The sequence below is a fragment of the Eptatretus burgeri genome, chromosome 14 (assembly GCF_056783735.1).
Source record: "Eptatretus burgeri isolate ZD-2024b chromosome 14, Ebu_testis_v1, whole genome shotgun sequence".
Lineage (NCBI taxonomy): Eukaryota > Metazoa > Chordata > Myxini > Myxiniformes > Myxinidae > Eptatretus > Eptatretus burgeri.
In genome coordinates this window covers 25,878,064-25,901,647 of record NC_140974.1, presented here as the reverse complement: position 1 = coordinate 25,901,647, position 23,584 = coordinate 25,878,064, and the positions used below count along the sequence as shown (strand labels likewise).

At 44.3% G+C, this 23,584-nt stretch overlaps 1 protein-coding gene across 1 annotated transcript in view; it reads left to right on the top strand.

Moving 5' to 3' along the window:
* Positions 1-23,584, top strand: part of LOC147012828 (fibroblast growth factor 12-like) — a 158,937-nt gene that overhangs the window by 57,523 nt on the left and 77,830 nt on the right. The window lies entirely within an intron of this gene.

Here is a 23,584-nt window from a genome sequence, read left to right as displayed (position 1 = left end):
CATTGGACTTATCCCCTCTGTTAACATCGCACTTATCCCCTCTGTTAACATCACATTTATCCCCCGAGTTAATATGACACTTATCTCCTCTATTAACATCACACCTTTCACCTCTCTTAACGTCGCACATGTCCCCTCTGTTAACATCACACCTATCCCCTCTGTTGTCATCAAACCTATCCCTTCTGTTAACATCACATCTATCCCCTCTGTTAACATCATGCTTATCCCCTCTGATAATATCACATTATCCCATCTATTAACATCACACTTATCCTCTCTGTTAACATCACGTCTATCCCGTCTGTTAACATCACACTTATCCCCAATGTGGATATTACACTTTTCCCCTGTGTTAACATCACATTTATCCCCTCCGATAACATCACACTTATCCCCTCCAATAATATCACACTTATCCCCTCCGATAACATTGCACTTATCCCCCTGATAACATCACACATCCCCTGTGTTAACATCACACACCCCCTGTGTTAACATCACGTTTATCCCGTCTGTTAACATCACACTTATCCCAATGTGGATATCACACTTTTCCCCTGTGTTAACATCACATTTATCCCCTCCGATAACATCACACTTATCCCCTCCGATAACATTGCACTTATCCCCCCAATAACATCATATCCCCTGTGTTAACATCACACATCCCCTGTGTTAACATCACGTTTATCCCGTCTGTTAACATCACACTTATCCCCAATGTGGATATCACACTTTTCCCCTGTGTTAACATCACATTTATCCCCTCCGATAACATCACACTTATCCCCTCGAATAAAATCACACTTATCCCCTCCGATAACATTGCACTTATCCCCCCGATAACATCACACATCCCCTGTGTTAACATCACACACCCCCTGTGTTAACATCACGTTTATCCCGTCTGTTAACATCACACTTATCCCCAATGTGGATATCACACTTTTCCCCTGTGTTAACATCACATTTATCCCCTCCGATAACATCACACTTATCCCCTCCGATAACATTGCACTTATCCCCCCAATAACATCATATCCCCTGTGTTAACATCACACATCCCCTGTGTTAACATCACGTTTATCCCATCTGTTAACATCACACTTATCCCCAATGTGGATATCACACTTTTCCCCTGTGTTAACATCACATTTATCCCCTCCGATAACATCACACTTATCCCCTCCAATAATATCACACTTACCCCCTCCAATAACATTGCACTTATCCCCCCAATAACATCACACATCCCCTGTGTTAACATCACACACCCCCTGTGTTAACATCACGTTTATCCCGTCTGTTAACATCACACTTATCCCCAATGTGGATATCACACTTTTCCCCTGTGTTAACATCACATTTATCCCCTCCGATAACATCACACTTATCCCCTCCGATAACATTGCACTTATCCCCCCAATAACATCATATCCCCTGTGTTAACATCACACATCCCCTGTGTTAACATCACGTTTATCCCGTCTGTTAACATCACACTTATCCCCAATGTGGATATCACACTTTTCCCCTGTGTTAACATCACATTTATCCCCTCCGATAACATCACACTTATCCCCTCCAATAATATCACACTTACCCCCTCCAATAACATTGCACTTATCCCCCCAATAACATCACACATCCCCTGTGTTAACATCACGTTTATCCCGTCTGTTAACATCACACTTATCCCCAATGTGGATATCACACTTTTCCCCTGTGTTAACATCACATTTATCCCCTCCGATAACATCACACTTATCCCCTCGAATAAAATCACACTTATCCCCTCCGATAACATTGCACTTATCCCCCCGATAACATCACACATCCCGTGTTAACATCACGCCTTCCCCCTCTGTTAACATCACACTTATCCCATCTGTGAACATCACGTTTATCTCCTCTGTTACTTCCCTTGAATGGATTTTATGAAAATGAGAATTCTGTACTTTATTGGGATGTTTTTTTTTGATGGATTTGAATGGTTGACTGTGATGAGCTTTAGAAGTCAGCACATGTATGATTATTATTGTTTTGTCAAAGAATAGTTTTGTACAGAAGTTATAATGTTTAGTGAAGTCAAGAATCGAGAAATGCGAAGTGGATTGATAATTGTAGGATAAAAATACGCTTTTGTGTACAGGGCATCAAGCTCATGGAAGAGCTGCCACACAAAAAACACACACACACACACACACACACACACACACACACACACACACACACACACACACACACACACACGCGAGAATACTTGACCGAACTCAGGCACAGTCACTGAGCTTGTGTAAGTTACTTCACCTCCCTGAGCACTATTGGTAGTCTGTACCAGCGACGCCTTTCTCTCCACATTTAGTGGGACAATTAAGGAGAAATTTCCTTTTCCCTCCTGAAGCCAAGTGAAGGATTTTTTTCCTGCTCTATCCTTTAAATGCTGAGCATCAATCAAGGAAGCAGCAAGTACCGGTTTTTAAGTCTTTGCTATCACTCGGCTGTGGTTCAAACTGCCGACTACACAGACTCGGAGCTCGGAGCAGACACTCGAACCACAATGCCACCGAGTCTGGTAAAAAGAAGAATTAATATGAAGTGCAGCCAATGTAATGAAACTCACCATGAAGATCAGCAGCAGTGTTCATTGAGCAATGACTTTCATCAAGTGGAAGTGAACCCGGGCAAGGTCAAGGCCTTGGAATACATCGGCAGCCAAGTGATTGACCTTCGAGTGGTAGGGGCATGCCTGGGACACAGCTTGTCAAAGTTAATGGAGAGGAGAAAGGAGGGAGTTTGACAAAGGAAAATAAAGGAGAGATTGACACATTGTGTTAAGGCAATGTTTTATAAGAATACAGTATACCGAGATGCTTATAACAAAAAGAATGGCATGTCCATCTTTCCAGTACAGGAAGACTTCACCCCAGAACCTGGAATCCTAAAAAGTGAAGTTAAGAAAGCTCTGGGAGGTATCGCCAACATTAAATCAGCTGTGAGCGATGAAATTACTCGGTAAGGAAGGCCTTGATACATTGACCAAAATTTGCCAACGAATCTGGGAAACAGGAGAGTGGCCGATTGACTAGAAAATGTCTGTCTTCATTCCACTGCCAAATAAGGGGGATGCTCGATGCTGTAAAAATAACAGAAGCATAGCATTGATTTCATACTCCAGTTAAGTGCTGATAATGATGATTCAAAGACTTCAACACTTTATGAATGAACAATTTTCTGAGGATCAAGCTGGGTTGAGGAAGCACCGAGGCCCAAGGGATCACATTGCAAACATCAAATAGCTCATGGAGCTGTGTAGAGAACACCAAAAATATGTGTATTCCTTTGCTTCATTGTCTGCAGCAAGGATTTTGACTGTATTGATCATGATTCACTCTGGAAGATGCTCACGGAGATGTGTGCACCCAACCACCTAGTTTACCTGCTGCATAAACCTCCACAAAAATCTGGATGCTACCATCAAAAACTGAGCAGAGAGAAACTGACTGGATCAGAATCGGAAAGTGAGTCAGGCAGGGCTGCCTGTTCAATTTTATCGCCCTGCCTGTTCAATCTTCACAGTGAAATGGGAATCAGATCTGCACTCACTGAAAAACAGAAGAGGATCAAGGTTGGTGGTTTGTGTCTGAGTAATCTGTGGTACATGGATTATACCATTCTGCAGCCGTGACTGAAACAGAACTGGTAGAATTACTGATGGCAGTGAAGCCCGAAAGTGAGAAAGCAAGACAATTCTTCAACATCCAGAAAACAAAAGTCATGGCCACAGCAAATCTACAACAGTTGAAGGTTGATGGAGAAGGCATCGAGTCAGTTGAAGAATTAATTTTCCTGGGGTCAGTGCGGCTGGAAAATGCTTTGCAGAGATCAACAGAAGGTTATCACTTGGAAGAACAACAATGGCTATCTTGCAGAAGGTATGGAATGACAGGGATATCTCTGTTGGAACAAAGATGCAACTTGTTCGCTCACTGATCTTCCCTGTTGTGACCTATGCCGCTGAAACATGGACCACTGATGCAAAAAGAGACAGGTTGAGAATGCAGGCTTTTGAAATGTGGTGTTGGCAAAGGATTCTTTGGATTCCCTGCATTGCAAGATCCAAAAATTGCATCCTCAAGACCCTCAACCATTCTATTCTGCTAGATGCTATCATCCTCCACCAGAAGTTGGTCTACTTTGGTCACAATATAAGGTCCCAACACCACCTCGAGAAATCACTGAGAACAGGAATGGTCAGTGGAACTCAAAGAGGGAGACCTCTATCAAGTTGGCTGGACGAAGTGAAGTCAGCAACCGGGATTCAAATCAATGACCGCAATGAAGCAGAAAAGGACAGATGTAGCTGGCAGATGCTGACCTGGGGGGTCGCCAGGAGTGGGTCACGACTCGGCGGCACAAGGTGACAAGGTGAGGTTAAGGCAATGAGAGAAAGGAAGGAGCTTGCCAGGGGACAGATGTTGGTGAAGTTTCCTCACTTCTTCTTTCATATGACTAAGCATTGCTCTCATCACAGTTTTCGTTGTAAGTCCCATAGCCAGTCCAATTCCCTGCTGGAGAGAGAGTTTTTGCAGGTTTTTATTCCCACCAATGGACAGGATCGCATCTGGAAAAATAAATATTACCTCAACCTTACCTTTGCAACAACAACTACTCCTCTGAGAGCAGGATCGCATCCGGAAAAACTAATACTACCTCAACATTAACTTTGCAATAACAACTGCACCTTCCATGAACAGGATTGCATCCCGAAAAAATATACCATCAGAGATGGGGAATCCCCTGCCATTGAATGAAAAAGGTCATACATATTCCAGATAATGAGGGTGGTGAATTGGAAACAAGACACCATTTGGTCATCATCTCGAAAAAGTTCCCCAGGGGTGAGGAACGTAGAAACCAAAAATAATTGAAATCAGATAAGCGGTTTTCCATTTATTACAAAAAACATTTTTTTCAAGATGGCCGCCCCAGTCGGCCATCTTGGATCCGGCCACGCCCAAAATCAATAGGGTTCTTCCTTTTCAGGTGGTACATGTGTGACCCAAATTTCAAATCGATATGGCAAACAGTTTATGAGTTATCGCACTCAGCTATAAATGTTGATGCCCGGACGGACGGACGGACGGATGGACAGCCGGACGGACAGCCAGACGACCTGGGTGACAACAATATCCCCCTTCCGCCACGCGGCGGGGGATAAAAACATTTTCTTCACATTAACATCAACATCAACATCAACATCAACACGATCGCTTTGGGGAAAGAGGTTGTTCGCCGCCTGAGGCTCATACATGCTATGGCCTTCTCAAGGCCTGTGACTGCAATCGGCTACAACCTTTCGATATATATTTGATAATCCTTGTTTTACAGTGAAGGGAAAACTGAAATGGAAGGCATAACAATTGTGAACACTGAATAACACTTACTGTAGATGTAGACTTACTGTAGATACGGCTTGGGCCGACATGAGCCCTTGGGTGGTGCAGGCCCCGGGACACGTGCCCCGGTTGCCTTTTAGTAAATCTGGCCCTGCTTACACGTGATATGCACGTCATTTTTTTTTTTAGATCAGATCCAATATGGCCGACTCGTGGCCATTTTGTTCAAGCGTGGCAGAAGCACAGTACATTATGCCATACATATGCATCTCACTTTATTTTGCGATCGGCTCAAAGATGGCTGACTGGTATAGACTGGCGGCCATTTTAGTTGTAAATAAATATGGGCGAGCTATTTAACTCCGTGTCGCAAAATTACTAAAACAACGGGGGCTATGACATTTTAAGACTTTTTTTTCCTTGTTTTTGTTTTTCATGCTTGTTATTAGTATTTTTTGTAAGGTATGTTATATTTGATATTGCTTCTGGTTACAGCTGCTTTCATAGTATATTTGAGGGTAATTGTATTTTGTTGGTTTTTTTTAAAGCGCATGTTTTAAGGCCTACTTTTTAGTGGCTAGTCAAGTGGTTCATTGTCCCCTCGTCCCCCTCTCGGGATTGGATCCGTCAGCGAGAAGTGCAGACAAAGGAAGGTGTTGAAAGGATGATTGGGAAATAAGTTAATAGAGAGTGATTTCATTGGGGAATAAGAGGACCAGAGGATATTATAAATGGTGTGATAAATGTTTTATGGTGTCAGTCGTGGTGATAGTGGTTACAGATTATCATCTTTCCTGTTGGAAATAAATATAAATGATACCACTGAGGATTGCTATCAATACATTGCATTATTGAAGGAACAGATAAGTACTTTGCATTGTATTTGCTGCTTAACAACAAGGAATCTTAGACACAATTTTTAGCTACGTGTGTTCCTTTTACTTCAAGATGTCTCTCAGCCCTTTACACTCAATCTGCTGTCACATCACTCAGATCACTTCCCCCCACCCCTTTTAAGCTAAAATATTTGCTTAAAATAAACATCCGTAAAACATTATATGGGTGTACTGAGTCCTTATACGAGTCCAAAATATAAAGTCCTATTTCAATTTTTTCATTTTTGAAATTTTGTTCAATTTTGGCAGCATTCGTAAAAATACTGAACTATATTTCGAGTCAATATTAATCTTCAGTTCGGTCTACTGATAATCTTGTAGATATAAATGACGTTGAGATTGACTAGTATGATGTTGTTCTACACGACTGCATAGTAGTCCAGTTCCATTGCGATCGCTTATCGGGAAGGGAAATGAATCCTTGCTGTCACTATTATCTAAGTTTCCAGGTCCACTAGTGATCAATCTTCTTGCGTTCCACTTGGCGTTATTGTTCAAAAGGTAAGTGTTGATACCAAGCATCTGCTTGATCTGCTTCGGTCGTGATAAAGATTATGCAAGCTTGTGCTTATGATATGGGAATTTTATGTGAACCCAGTCACCCATTGTGAATTGCGGCCTCTGTGCATGTTTCCTTCAAGTCTGAGTACGTTTTAACTTTGTCTTGTCACTTTGCAATTTCTTATGCTTTCTCGCTGAAAATCGCATTCGATGACAATGATGACTGAAGCATATTCGGCGGCACATGCATGTTGCGACCAATCGTGAGTTCACCTGGTCTCTTCCCTGACAAAGTTTGTAAGGTTGATCTGTATGTGTGGAGTAGGATATGAATGCATTGTTCAAAAGTCTTTCCCTCTGACATGCTAGCTCCAAAGCTATCCTTGATCACACTGTTGAAGCATTCAACACCACCATTTGATTGCAGCTTGTATTATAATGTGAGATGGTGGTTTATTCTTGAGCATGGTAGGACCTCAGAAAACTGACTGGAAACGAACTGTGGACCATCATCCATAGTGATAGTCTCAGGCAACCCTCACTTTGTAAATAGCTTATCTAAGGTATTCATGACCAAAGTTGAAGTGACAGAACTAGTAGCTGCTATTTCAGGCTACCTGCTGTCAAGGTCAAAAATAACATCTAAAAATAGTGCTGTGCATCCTGAAGCTCACCTGGATCAGGAGCAACACTCACGCAAACCCACCGCAGACCACCTTAGACCCTGATTTTTTTTTATGCCGTGAAAAAGCTTTGGTACATCACGGGTGATGAAGGTTGTGGTCAAGTTTCATTGAAATCATGTGCATGGTTTCAGAAAAGAGAGTAAATACATATTTTGGGGGGCTCAAACCCCCCGAAAATCGCCTGAGACCCTTTTTTCATGTAGTGAACAAACTTTGATACATCATGGGTGATGAATGTTTTGGTCAAGTTTCATTGAAATTGTGTGTGTAGTTTCGGAGAACAAAGCAAATACCTCTTGGGGGGGTCAACCACCCCCCCCTCGCCGTAGACCCCTTTAATGAGTGCAGATTTTGATGCAGTCAATACACTTTGGTACATGACGGGTAATTATTCCCGCGCTTTCGAAGAAAAGCGGGAATATTGTGATTGTCTCCGTCCGTACGTCCATCCGTACGTCCGTCCGTCTGTCTTACCCTGTAACTCCTCCTACACCGTTTGAAATAGGAACTTGAAACTTTGGGACATAGTAGATATATGTATGGGGAAGTGCACAACACTTTCGGATTTTTGATATGACCCCTAGGGGCCGGGCCAGAGGGGGTGATTTAAAAAATATATATATATATATATATGATTTTTGATACGATATGAGTGTGCGAAAATGTGCGAAAAATTGTCTTATAGCTTTTTAAATCAAACATATTCATGAGTTATACATTTAACAACATTTTTTTTTAAACACATGATGATCATGTTTGGTCATGATGATCATGGTGCTTGGGGGGTAGGGGGTGCTTAGCGGATTGGGGGTCAAAATTGCTCCTCCGACACCGTTTGAGATAGGAACTTGAAACTTTGGGACATAGTAGATACATGTATGGGGAAGTGCACAACACTGTCGGATTTTTGATGACCCCAAGGGGCCGGGCCAGAGGGGGTGATTTAAAAAATATATATATATATATATATATATATATATATATATATATATATATATATATATATATATATATATATATATATATATATATATATATATATATATAGTCTTTTAGAATTTTAATTTTTAAGTGTATTTACCATTGTACATGGTAAATTCTTTTATAAATAACCTACTTAGTGGCCCCCATGAGTGACAAAGTCACAGGTTTTACTGTATTTATCTAATTGATTATGAATAATTATAATTAATATTATACACAGTTCATTACTATGATTAAATTGATGTACAGTTCTATATTGCTGGACAGTGTTAAATTGTTTCATGAAATGTTGACATGCTTGCAATGACTTCTGATCTCGTAAACATAGTAAGTCTTTGGTCATAAAGCACATCAAATAGAAAAGAATAGTCAATCCATTTTGCAAGATAAAATTTCACCGAGCGTTAATGAGACAAAGCAGTGCGCGCGGGAATATGTGATGGTGTGCCAGAGACAACGTAGTTCTCGTGAAGATTGTGGTCAAGTTTCATTGAAATCGTATGTGTAGTTTTGGAGAGAAAATACCTATTTTGGGAGTCACCCCCCCTCCCCTGTAGACTCCCTTATGTGGTCAATACACTTTGGTACATCACGGGCGATGAAGGTTATGGTCAGTTTAATCAAAATTGTATGTGTAGTTTCGGAGAAGAGAGCAAATACCTATTTTGGGGGTGGGGTGGGGGGTTTCAAACACCCCCTCTTCTCCCCGTAGACCCCTTTCATGAGCACAGATCTTGACACAGTCGATACACTTTGGATCAGGAGCAACAGTCACTCAAACCCCCCGCAGACCACCTTCGACCCTGATTTTTTTTTTCATGCCGTGAACAAACTTTGATACATCACGGGTGATGAATGGTGTGGTCAAGTTTCATCGAAATAATGTGTGTAGTTTCGGAGAAGAGAGCAAATACCTATTTTGGAGGCTATCAAAAAACTCCCTCGTAAACCCCCTTTAATGAGCGCATATTTTCATGCAGTCAACACAACTTCGTTAGGCATCAAATATGAAGCTTTTGGCCAAGTTTCATCAAAATCATGTTTGGTTCAAGCGCTAATGACTGAAGTGTTTACTAACTGACTGACAGACTCACTCACCTATGGATACTGCTCAATCACATAAGCTCACCTGACTAAAGTCGAGGTGAGCTAAAAATCATTGGTTGCTAGGGAGTACTTGCACCTCTCTCTTCACTCTCCAATGTGTCCACTTGAAGCTGCTCCCATGGCTTTTGTGGCCATGGGGTTGGCTGTGGAGGTGCAGGACGAGTGAAGCGACTGGTGAGATAGAGTGCTTACACTTACCACCAACAGTTTTCCCACCAAACACCAAACTCATATTTGCGATGGATATCTCATCTCTCTATGCAGTCATTCCAAAAGATGAGGGATTTCAGGCACTTAAACATTTTTTCAACCATCGCTCCATCCAAGGCCCAAACACTGAAACCTGACTTCATCTGACTGCACTGGTTCTCACCCTGAATTGCTATTCATTCATTATCCAATGACTTCTACCAACAGATCAAAGGTGTGGCCTTGGGTACCACAATGGGTCTGAACTATGCAAATCCTTTTGTTGAGTACTTTGAAGAACATATTTTCTCAGTATGATGGTCCAACACCATACTTCTTTGGGCAGTACATTGATGATTGCATTGGCCTCACCTCCTGCAGAAGACTTAAACTTGAATAATTAATCAATTTTGTCAACACTTTTCACCCAGCTCTCAACTACACATCGGGGACTTCTGATATTTTCTCACTTCTGCCATCTTTGCAGTGATGATACAGATTTCACTTCTCAAGCTAAAGAAACACATCAGTTTTTCAAGAACCGGAGCTACGCAACATCACTTGCTCTCAACCGCATCCTCCATACTAACAAACAGTCTTCTTCTCAACAAAAACCCAACTAGCTAATGATCAATGAATACCTCTCACCTTGGTTTATCATCCTGACAATCTTGCAGCGAAAAATAATCATCCAGAAAAATCTTAACATACTACAGCAGGATACTGATACAGCTTATATCTTCTCTCAACCACAACTCGTTCATTTCAAATGAGACAAATGTTTGAGAAATTACCTTGTCAGAGGCACATTACCTTCAAATTAGCCAGGTACATTCAAAGGCACATGCAGCCACTGCAATAACTGCAACTTCATGAACCCCACCCCCCTAAATCACTACCTGGACCGAACCTCACCATTACCATCACCATTATAGATCCTTTCACATGCATCTCATCCAATGCCATTTACTGTATCTCATGTTCACTCGTCACAAACTGTACATCGGTGAAACTGGATGACGACTTGGAGATCACTTTCGTGAACATCAATGATGTTAGAACAAACAACATTGATATCACATCACTTCAACCTTGAAGCACACTGTTCATCACATGTGTCTGTGGTTTGACACTATTCCATGGAAACAATGACTCCCAGGAACTCACAGAATAGCAAACCATCTGTAAACTTGGAACATTAGCATCACACGGCTTAAATGAGAAGTTTTCTTTCAACTGAAATATCAACCAAGATTCAACCAAGAAATATCAACTTTTGATACAGTCTGGCATCCCGCTTTGCTCTCCAAATGGCATCCACGGCCAACTCCACACATGGCTTGCTGACTTCCTCTACTCTCCGAACCAACATGTGCCACTCAACGGAATCCTTTCACTCCTCTCACTGTCAAGGATGGAGTGCTCCAAGGCAGTGTTCTGGTCCCAGTCCTATTCCTGATTGTCATCAATGATCTCTACGACTTTCTGGAAAATCCTCTTTATCCATTTGCTGATGACTCCACTCTCTGCCATGACATCCCCCATCCTTTAGACAGGCAGGCTGCAGCCGAAACCCTCTCCTCAAACCTTAAAAAAAATCACAAGTTGGTCAAACACTTGGAATATATCTTTCAATCCAAATAAATCTCACACGCTCACGATCTCTCTACAAAAGGACCGTCTGGCAAATCTTCCAATCTATTTTCTTACCAATCCTCTGAGGAGGTTTAGTCACTCAAACTCCTAGGTCTCACTCTCAGCCATGATCTTTCTTGGGCAAATCACATTTCAAAGTTGGCCTCCAAAGCCAGCACTCGACTGGGCATCCTCCACCGTACAAAGTCCTTCCTTGGCACACCTGAACTCCTCTGCACCTTCAAGGCCTTCATCCACAGCGTGATGGAGTACTGCTCTCCCCTCTGGGCTGGCGCCTCTGCCTCACACCTTGATCATCTTAATGCCGTGGAAACCAAGGCCTTCAAGATTGGTGGGATCTCCCATGATGAAGCTGAGTCTATGGGTCTATCACTTCCTCATCGGAGATAGGTCAGTGGTCTCTCTGTCTTCTACCACCTTCTTTCTGGTATTACATCCTCTGCTCTTTCTGTGCTTTGTCCCACCCCACCCCTCAGGTTTCTGCAGGGTGCACACGGTCCATCATTAACCCCCTTATTGTGAAACTACCTAAAACTAGGATCACCACTCATTTGGTCCTCTTTTTTCCCCACCTGTGAAATCAACTTTCACATCTTCAATCTCATTCTTCCCTCCAGGTCTTCAAGACAGCTGTTCCTCACCATCTCAGATCATCCCCAATCCAAAACCACGATCTTCTCTACCCTCGCTAACCCTACCCCACCCCAAGCCATCCTCTTCCAAATATCCAGTTTTCCTCTCCTGAGAGTTTCTTTCTTTATTCATCTTGTCCACCACTTGCGTCCTTTCCTATCCCCCATCCCTCCCCACACCCATTGTTTGTCCAAGTCTCCCTCTATGTTGTACTTCAGTTCTACTGTTGGTGTCTCTTCCCTCCCCCCCTTCTCCCAACTGTTACCTCCCCCCTAGCTTTTCCACGAGCTCTCACTCTGTATACAAAAAAGGAATTACCGGTACCACCGCTGCCACCATGTTATGATATGAAGGAAAGAGTTGGTTTGAGACGCTGCTTTGTTACCAACATAGCTCAACACACACACACACACACACACACACACACACACACACACACACACACACACACACACACACACACACACACACACACACACACACACACACACACACACACACACACACACACACACACACGCACACACGCCGGGAATTGTTCCTGCAGACAACAAGCCACAAGAATGCGTCATTCTTCTTCTTATTCGTCGTCTTCTTCTTCTTCTTATTCCTCGTATTCTTCTTCTTCATATTCCTCATCTTCTTCTTATTCGTCGTCTTCTTCTTCTTATTCGTCGTCTTCTTATTATTTCTCGTCTTCTTCTTATTCCTCGTCTTCTTCTTCTCCTTCTTATTCGTCTTCTTCTTATTATTCCTCGTCTTCTTCTACTTATTTTTCGTCTTCTTCTTCTTATTCGTCGTCTTCTTATTATTTCTCGTCTTCTTCTTCTTATTCCTCGTCTTCTTCTTCTCCTTATTCGTCTTCTTCTTATTATTCCTCGTCTTCTTCTTCTTCCTCGACTTCGACTTCTTCTTATTCGTCGTCTTCTTCTTCTTCTTCTTCTTCTTCTTATTATTATTATTATTATTATTCCTTGTCTCCTTGTTCTTCTCCTTCTTCTTATTTCTCGTCTTCTTCTTCCTCGTATTCATCTTCTTCTTCTTCTTCTTCTTATTATTATTATTCCTTGTCTCCTTGTTCTTCTCCTTCTTCTTATTTCTCGTCTTCTTCTTCCTCGTATTCATCTTCTTCTTTTTCATCATCTTCTTCTTATTATTCCTCTTCTTCTTTTTCCTCTTCTTCTTCTTATTATGCCTCGTATTCTTATTATTATTATTATCCTCGTCTTCTTCTTCTTCTTCTTCTTCTTCTTCTTCTTCTTCTTCTTCTTCTTCTTCTTCTTCTTCCGTAACAGCTACAAATATTCCCGCTCTCTTGTGGGGTAGGCTGGGTGAAACTTGGCTCAAGTCTTTCACGAACCGGTGTGCCCGGCCTGATGTTCGACTGAGGTTAGAGTAGGAATTTGGAATTTGTTCAGGATGCCGACGATAGCTCACCCAGTCTTTGTGAAGGACACCATAGGATCTTTAACGTCCACTAACTAATACCAGCAAACAGGATGCCAATTTTAAAGTCCGTCCGAGGAACAGCACGCACAATGATGAATCACCCTCCCTGTGTGCGAAATACCAGTTTTTAACTTTGTCAGGACTCAATCCCAGCCGAGAGAGCTCGGAGGAAAGTGTGCATCCCTCTCGGCTATTGTGCCAGACCATATCTGACACCATGTTAATTAACATTCCACACCCTTTAACATTCCTGTTACTTCAAAGCGAAACAATAAACACGGATCCACAATGTTTCCTCAAATGAAACATCGATATTTAATTGTTTCATCAACTACCGAAACTGTCTCCCTTGCTTCATTCTCCCCATTCATTGTTTGCACTCGCTCCACCCTCACCGCTACCTTGCACTCGCTCCACCCTCACCGCTACCTTGCACTCGCTCCACCCTCACCGCTACCTTGCACTCGCTCCACCCTCACCGCTACCTTGCACTCGCTCTACCCTCACCGCTACCTTGCACTCGCTCCACCCTCACCGCTACCTTGCACTCGCTCCACCCTCACCGCTACCTTGCACTCGCTCCACCCTCACCGCTACCTTGCACTCGCTCCACCCTTACCGCTACCTTGCACTCGCTCCACCCTTACCGCTACCTTGCACTCGCTCCACCCTCACCGCTACCTTGCACTCGCTCTACCCTCACCGCTACCTTGCATCACTCTTCCCTCACTACTACCTTGCACTCGCTCCACCCTCACCACTACCTTGCACTCGCTCTACCCTCACCACTACCTTGCACTCGCTCCACCCTCACCGCTACCTTGCACTCGCTCCACCCTCACCGCTACCTTGCACTCGCTCCACCCTCACCGCGACCTTGCACTCACTCTCCCCTCACAACTACCTTGTACTCGCTCCACCCTCACCACTACCTTGCACTCGCTCTACCCTCACCGCTACCTTGCACTCGCTCCACCCTCACAACTACCTTGTACTCGCTCCACCCTCACCACTACGTTGCACTCGCTCCACCCTTACCGTGACCTTGCACTCACTCTACCCTCACAATTACCTTGTACTCGCTCCACCCTCACCACTACCTTGCACTTGCTCCACCCTCACCGCTGTAAGCACTCGCACCATGTTCACTGGTCACCGCTACCAATCTCCTACACACATTCCCTCTACAAACATAATTAACTTAATTTATCAACAAATTGCTCACTATTATTTCCTGCGAAGTATATATCCATCGATTCCTTCAATATAATTACGAACGTATAACAATCCTCAGGTTTGCCATTTCAACACACTCCTCTCTATCTCCACGATCCCTGCTTAATATTGCTCAAGTCAAACCGTTATCTTCATTCTCCCGATGGAGTTGCTGTCTACTGACTCGATTCTCCACCATGTTTGCACAACCTTTCTTTTCTCCGGTCGTTCTGCTTATTGACTAATCCGATCCTAGGATAATAATAAAAAAAAACCCTACCTTGCTTAAACTGCTCCTCCATGCCTTAAGCTATGCGCTACATCCAAAGTTAAATCAGAAGACAAGTGAAGCGTTTAAGCTGCAGATTTGTCCTTGAACTCAACCAACAATGACGATCCAGATCCATTTTCACGCGTGAATTCCTCTGTGGTTGCTGTCCCAAAAATTTCGAACATATATTTACTGCGGCCCATTTTGGAAGCACACCACACTGTTGAAGGTTATACAAGTTATCCTCCAGAAGTTGCAACAAGAAGCCTTTTTGAAATGGAGTTCAAAGAAACCATGCCAGAAATGGACTCCCTTTTAATAATGCTTGGAGATTTATTAAATTTTTTGAAAAAAAAATTTTTTTCAAAGAATCTGATGTTTCCTGGGTCGTGACTCAATTTTTTCCCATTGGTGAGATTTTTTTCCCCTCATTTTACCTGCCAAACTTTTTGGGTTATATATTGTACATTTTACGTTATTTAATAAGATAGTTCTAATCCTGTAATTATTATTTTGTATCATGTAAAATCCAACTATTCTTAACCTGACAATTCAATCGACCCGAACCCTAACCTTGTGCTGTTGACAGTATGACATGACTACACATCACCGATGATATAATGTTGTACCTAAATTGTTGAACCAAAATGTAGAATTATTGATGGAACGAAATATCAAAAAACTAGTATAAAAGCCCGTCAAAGATGACGGGTTGGAATTATTTTATTCGAAATATTCAGACTGGAAGATATAATGTTTCGTAGCAAGAATAGTGGGGCAACTTAGCTAAATATAGCATAACAATTGTGCATTTTGTGAGGAAAGCACCAAATTTGGCAGACTGGTAGCCTATCATATTATGAACAGATTTGGATATTGGGCCATCTCAAATTCAGCCGCTGATGGCTGTGGCAGCCATTTTCCACTGCCATCAAAATTTTGAGATGGCCCAATATCCAAATCTGTTCATACTATGATAGGCTACCAGTGTGCCAAATTTGGTGCTTTCCTCACAAAATGCACAATTGTTATGCTAAGTTGCCCCACTAGAAGTGTTCTTTTTAAACCACGACATGTATAAATGTTCCCCTATTTTCTTTATCTTCTGGGACGTATCATTTCGACAGTACAGCCTCATGAGCGTGCCAAATTCTGAAGCCTCCTCCTAGCATCAAGTGTGTTTATATCTTCTTTATTTATTAGACAGCCTATGGATGTAACTGAACACTCATTTTTCTCTGTGCATGTTGCACATCATGTGCAACGAATTTCACCGCCATGTACCTTGTATTTATTGTTATTTAAAAAGAAAAACGTTTCTGTACAACACCCTTGATGCCCAGTTGCAAGGCACTGTCTACATTTCCAAAAGAAAAGACATAATTAGTCTTTTATGAAGAGTTTTTCGAGTTTTTTTTTATCCTGAAAAATAGACCGTAGTGAACACAAAGTCACGTTAAAATATTTGCCTTTAAAACCCTCCTCAAATAGTCCTTATGAAGGGGCACAGACAAATGCACAAACACAAATACACTGTTTTATACAGGTAGATTGTATCACCAACTAGAATTCATTTAATTGTGTGTGTGCGTGTGCGTGTGTTATATCCACTGCCGCCACTCGCTTCTACAAACCGGAAAAGTTACGAACCTGACACCTCTCATCCACAGATATTTCTCGTATTCCTATATTTCAGTGAGTCCGATTTGCATTCATGAACAGAACAATTATGGTTAACCATTTTGAAATTTCCACTCTTGTTTAAATTCTGAAAATATGTTAAAAAAAAAAAAAGACTTTTAGTTGTGGATTTCACGCCAGCAACAGCAGGTTAAAAATGCCCGGGAAGCAGAACCGAGTCAGTGTAAACACGCACACAGCACATGCACGAAAGACTTCATTCGCATTCATACCTCATTTCAAAAGTCACATAATTCTCACATGTTTGCTCATCAGTCATGGTTACATTGTCTTTTAAGTTAATTCTGGAGGATTCAAAAGTGAATGAGCTAATCTTCACAATTGGTGTCTTGTGTGTACGGCACTCTGTGGCTGCACATTTATATGTCGCACAAACATGCATCAGAGCAGATGTTGGTGTCTTTATGCCATTTACACCTTCTCGTAACACAGTCGCTTTTACAGCCACACTTAGAAAATGTCTGCAGGGCTTCTGAGGCTGGAAGTAGCAGTATCAGCTTTGGCAAAAGGTAGCCATTCTCATCTAATATCCATCCATTGTTCACTGGAGATGCTGCTACATACTGCACTGTAGCATTTGACAAAATGTAATCTTATTCTTTGGCATGCTTTGTATGCTGCTTGAAAGCATCCATTGTGGGAGACAGGTTTTCACTTATCCTGTTTGTTTTTTTTGCAAACAAGTCATAGCGAATGGTATTCAGGCATGCCTCGTCTCTCGCAGCATAATAATGGACACAAGAGATACATACGCTGCTTCAGTTGCAAGGACGACCTCAGTTGCATCTTTACCATGAGACTCTTTAAGTCTATCCATCAATTCCAGGTGCTTTGAGACTGTCTTCATCCACCTTCCCTTTCCTTTGAAGGGTGATGTCAAGTCACATCCGCTGAATATGTGAATGGAAGGAAATCCCATAAACATGCCTTTTCCAAGTTCTGCTGTAATCATATGCATTGGCATAAACCTATTCTTATGATAGGTACCAGTCTGCAAGAACAGCTCCTTGACTCCAGTTATTGAGCAGTCGTAGACACATACATCCGACATCCGAATGCCAACTCCACATGATACCTCTGTTAATCCCAAAAGTTTCCTTCACATGTGCGATGTGGAGAAACATCCGAGGATCAGGTTCTTCATGGTTAGCTCTCAGTTAAGGACCATGATGGTGCCCACGGGTTACTCTGACTACTCTTTTCATGTCATGAAACCCAAATCACAAATCTCACACTCTCACTATGTCTCTCTGAAAGGAACATTTGGAACCCCCACCTCAGGTCAGGTATGGGAGCATGTGCCAGAACAGCGCGTCGCTGCGTCCACTTTCCGCCGGTACTCCAGGGGCCTCCGTCTGGCCATCCCTCAGGCAGATGCCAGGCCCATCCCCATCTCCTTGAGATGATGGTCAACTTGCTGCAACCACCAGGCATGTGGTCGGCCCACTGGCCTCCTCCACTCATGAGACTCCCTCGCTGAGAGAATCTGGTGAGCAGGATCAGCGTCAGGAAAACGAGCCACATGTCCATACAGCCGCAACTGACGCTCACGGACTATGCAGGTAACAAATCTCATCCGAGTCTCTCTCAGCAACCGCTCGTTGGACACAAAATCCGACCAGCGATAGCCAAGGATTCTCCGAAGAGACCTGGTACCAAAGGAATTAAGTCTCCGTCTCAGATCCTTGGTCAGAGTCCAAGTCTCGCATCCATAGAGCAAGACTGGAAGTACCAAGGACCTGAAGACTCGGACTTTCGTCCTCCCGCACAGGTACCAGCAGCGCCACACCCCATGATCCAGTGAATACATGACTCCCCAGGCCTGACTCAGACGTCTGTTGACCTCTGGCTCACAGCCGCAGAGATGTGAATATCATTGCCAAGGTAAGTAAATCTCTCCACGACCTCAACATCCTCACCACAAACAGACACAGACAGGACAGCAGCATCCAAGATGTCATTGAAAGCCTGGATCTTAGTTTTAACCCAGAAAACCCGTAATCCTCGTGGCTCTGACTCCTCATTCAGCACTTCGAGGGCCCCCAAACGGATATCCAGAATCTCCGCAAAGACGACTGCATCATCTGCGAAACCAAGGTCAGAGATCTTGACATTCCCAAACGATGCACCGCAGCTTCATCTCTTCGACATCCTCCCCAGAATCCAGTCCACACAAGTGCTGAAAAGTGTGGGGGCCAGTACACACCCCTGACGAACTCCAGTAATAACTGGAAATAAGTCAGAGATGATACCACCACATCTCACAGCACTCTCAGTACCAGAGTAGAGTTCAGATATCAGATCGATCAGTTTTGGTGGCACCCCACGAAGACCAAGAATCCTGCAGAGGACATCCCGATTCACTGAATCGAACGCTTTACACAGATCAACATAGGCTGCAAGCAGCCCCTGCCGAAACTCTCGCCTGCGTTCGGTGAGGACACGAAGGGCAAGGATACGGTCAATCATTGACCTCTTTGGTGTAAAGCCTGACTGCTCTGGACGCTGGTGCTCAAGCAGATGGTGGCGAACCCTATCAAGAATTATCCGAGCAAAGACCTTGCCCGGCACTGAGAGCAGCGTCACCCCTCGGTAGTTGTTGCAGTCTTGGCGATCACCCTTCCCTTTCCAGAGAGGAACAACAAAGCCCCTCTTCGAGTCAGTTGGGATGATGCCTGTGTTCCAGGCAGAGCACAAAACTGCATGCAATGACACGAGTGCAGCATTTCCACCAGCCTTGAGAAGTTCAGCATGGATACCACTGATCCCTGGAGCTTTGCCCCGTTTCAACCGGTTCACCGCAGCCCGTGTTTCCACAAGCGAAGGTGGACCACAGTTGATTCGAGGGTCAGCAACAGGGATTGTAACACCCTTGACGTCCAACTCGACAGCTGGGGGATCAGCCTGGTACAACCGCTCAAATAACCGGCCCAGCGGGCCTTCACGTCAGACTCCTCTGTCAAGAGCCTACCACTCTCTGCTCGAACTGCAGTGCTCTGAGGGATGGGCTTGGATGAACGCAACGCGCGAATTCCCCTGTAAGCGGGACGAGAATCACCTGTCCACAGGTGATGCTCTACCCCCTCACAGATTCCTCGCACATAGGCCTCCTTGTCCACCCTCAGTGCACGTGAAGTTTTACGCCTCAGCTCCCTGAACAGCACAGCTCTGCCATTCAGCCTGGCCCTGCGACTCTGGTCAATGGTATCCAGTGTCCCTTGAGAGACAAAATTCTTCTTTGCCCTGCGGTGAGTTCCAAGACATCTACCGGCAACATCAAGGACGGTGGTCTTGAAGGCACTCCACAACTCTTCAGGACCCCCCAAAGCACCCAGACCCCCCAAGTGTCTACTCAGCCTGTTCGCAAACTCCTCAGCTACTCTCTCATCCCTGAGCTTGCCAACATCCAGCCTAGGTCGGGATGGTACCATTCTCCAGGAGTTAAGGTGCAGCTTTAGAGTTGCTACAACAAGCCTGTGGTCAGTATTGAGGAACTGAGCACTCTGGTAGACCCTGCAGTTCTGGATCATCCTCCAACGACCGTCAATGAGGACATGGTCAATCTCCTTTGCCACACCGCCAGCGTTGGAATACCAAGTCCAGCGATGAGCTTGTGGGTGCTGAAACCATGAACCAGCCACCCTAAGTCCATGACTTCTTGCAAAGTCAAGGAACTTAGTGCTATTCTGATTCACAGTTCCTGACCCATGGGGACCAACACACGTCTCATAACCATCCCTATCAGTTCCAGTCGATGCATTGAAATCCCCCAAGACTAGAAGTGTATCTCGTCTGGGGCACTGATCAACCACAGACTCAAGCATGGCGTAGAATGCATCCTTCACGGTGAGGTCACTCGCCTCAGTCGGAGCATAAACAGCAACCAGGGAAACGACACCAAAGGAATGACGAATCCTTAATCTCATAATACGCTCGTTGACCGGTGTTACCTCAATTATCATTGGGGTCAGCTTATTGGACACAGCTTCAGCAACTCCTTGGGTATGGTAACCATCAGAGCAACCAAACCAATAGTAGGTGTAACCACCCAACCCACCATTATCTCGCCGCAATCCGGTCTCCGAACCTCAGAGAGAGAGCTGCAATCCCAATGTCCAAACGCTTGAGCTCAGATGATAACAGAGACAGGTGATCATCCTCTCTTAGGGATAGGACATTCCAGGCACCCACCCGAAGGGACCGCCTCAGGTTAACCCAAGGAGACCGCCGTCTGGTGGACGACACCTCAGCACCACTCCGACGCACTCTCCCGCAATCTGACCCAGGGATGTTACCCTGTAGTTTCCCTCCTATCATCAAAGATTGGGGGTCCCGAAGGCTTTGCCCCAATCCCGTCATCTGGTGAGCTGCCCTGCGAAGGGAAGCTGCACAGGAGGTACTCCCACGGAGTGGGTTTTCAGATTTTTTTGCGTTTTTGCATTTTGAGGAATGAAGGGTTTTACGGTGGCCGGAGTGCAAATCCTGCCACCAACCTCCTCATAAAAAGTGACCCAACTGCAGGAGGATGTCCGCAGACAGTTGGGCACTAGATATGGATGGCCGTTGGCTCACAAGGAGCTCCTCCGCCATTTGACAGGTTTTGTTTTTAATCCTGCTGGGTGTCCATATCCAAACACCCTCCTCACCAGAAAACCTGGTGGGGGAGACGGTTTAGTCGCCGACAACCCGACCATGGAACAGGTTAGTACAGGTTTACATGTTACCTGTAGCAGGTCACAGATCGAACCTGACCTGACACCCCCACGCCCCCCCCCCCCATCTACTTTCTCAACAATCCTCTGGAAGAAGTCCTTTCTTTCAAGATTCTGGGTCTCACGATCTGCCATGATCTTTCCTGGAAAAGCCACATTTCCAACCTGGCCACCAAAGCCAGTCGCCAACTGGGAATCCTCCGTCGTGCAAAGTCCTTCCTCAGCCCACCTGAGCACCTGACCACTTACAAAGCTTTCGTCTACAGTGTGATGGAGTACTGCTGTCCCCTCTGTGCTGGTGCTCCTGCCTCTCACTTTTCCAAGGCATTTAGGATCATTGGCATCTCCCGTGGTGAGGCTGAGTCTTTGGGCCTCACACTGTTTCACCGCAGACAGGTCAGTGGTGTTTCTGTCTTGTCCCATCTCCTCTCCGGTCTCACCCCCCCCCACTCTGTCTGCGATAGAGACAGATCCCCCCCCCCCATATTTCCGCAGGGCACTCAAGGTCCGCCAGCAACCCCCTTCTGGTAAAACTACCAAAATCAAGAATCACTGCTCACCATCACTCTTTCATTCCTCTTATTTCCTGCCATTGGAATAAACTCCCACATTCTCTTCAATCCCATTCTTCCCTCCAGGCCTTCAAAACAGCTGTTCACCACCACCTCTTATCATCCCCCATCCAAATCCTCGATCTTTTCTACCCCCGTTAATCCACCCCAAACCCACCTCCATCAAATTCCCTGCTTTCCTTCCTGAAAATCCCCGTGGTGTCCATCTTGTATACCCCATGTTCCCCACCCCATCCCATCCCTCTCCCTTCCACAGATCTCCTAATGTCCCTGTTCCCCACTGTTTTGTCCTTCCCTCTCCCGCCCCTCTTGTCTTATGCCCCCCCCCTTGTTGTGTGTTATCTCTCATACGAGCCTCGAGAATGTATACAAAAACAAACAAACAGAGAGAGAGAGAGAGTTCATAGCCTGGCAAAAATGTTTCCTCACACTTTACAGTCCAGTCTTCCACAAAAAAGTTTGCCACAAGAAAGTTTGCCATATTTGCTTTGTTCTTCATATTTAACATCATCTTCAGTCATTGGAAGGGGAGTCATCTGCGAAGGATTTCAAATTACTTGCATAATCTGTACACTGCCTCTGCAGGCCCTTTCTCCTGGTTTGATAGATTCCCGACTTGAGAAGTTGTCAAGTTAACAAACACAATGTACTTGGCATTTTCATTCTCTGGATTCTGCTGAGCAGCTGATAAGAAAGTTCTCCAAATGTTTTGCAGGTGGCAGTGTCTGTGCAGACCATTTGAAGGAGCTTTATCAATCACTCCAATTGTTGTTTCAGATGACTCAGGGGAGGGGAAGGGGGGGGGTCAGCCGCTGCATAATCTTTCTCTAACCAGATGACATTTGCTTTTTGTGTCTTTCTCATTGAGCCATCCATATTGGAATGTGTGAGAGGCACTGGAACTAATTTGTACTTCAAAAAGTTTCGCATGTGCACATCTTGAGATTGCCCAATGACTACCCGTTTACTGAATATTTATCTGGAAATATTCAGCATCTCCATTGTCTGCTTTCTCTTGGTTTTCATTGGTTTGTTTAGGCTGGCAAATTATTTCAGGCATGGTTTATTACAAGGTCAAATAAGTCTTTTCTAACAGCTCATCTCACAGCACGTTGGTGTTCGGTTAGCTGTGTGATTAAGCGTTTGGATGTTTGGTGCACATATTTGGCGTCACAATCTCTACGAAGACCTGGCACCCACAATACACCTGGTCTATTGGCCTGATGTTGCCTGGTGCACCATGCCTGGAGTTGGCTTAATGGTTAGGGTGGTGGGCGTGGGATCCTCGGATCCTGAGTTCACATCCCCACTTGGTTGTTTAATTCATATCAGGTGGGGTTAACTCGACCTGTCATCCTTCTCGCTGGTATCCTTTGTCAGAGTGTGAACCCATCCAGTATTGTGCCCAATAGCCAAGGAGACTGCTTAGGCAGCACCAACACTCTGCACAGAGTATTGGCCCGGTAGATAGATAGACATTGGCCTGAGGAAGCCGGCTCTGAAGTTGGAGAAATGTTTCCTCAGACTGGGTCTGCTCTTGCTTATTGCTCAATTTAGTGGAGTAGATCTTGTTCTACTTTTGGTTGAAAGCTCCTTCTTCTTTAAAAATG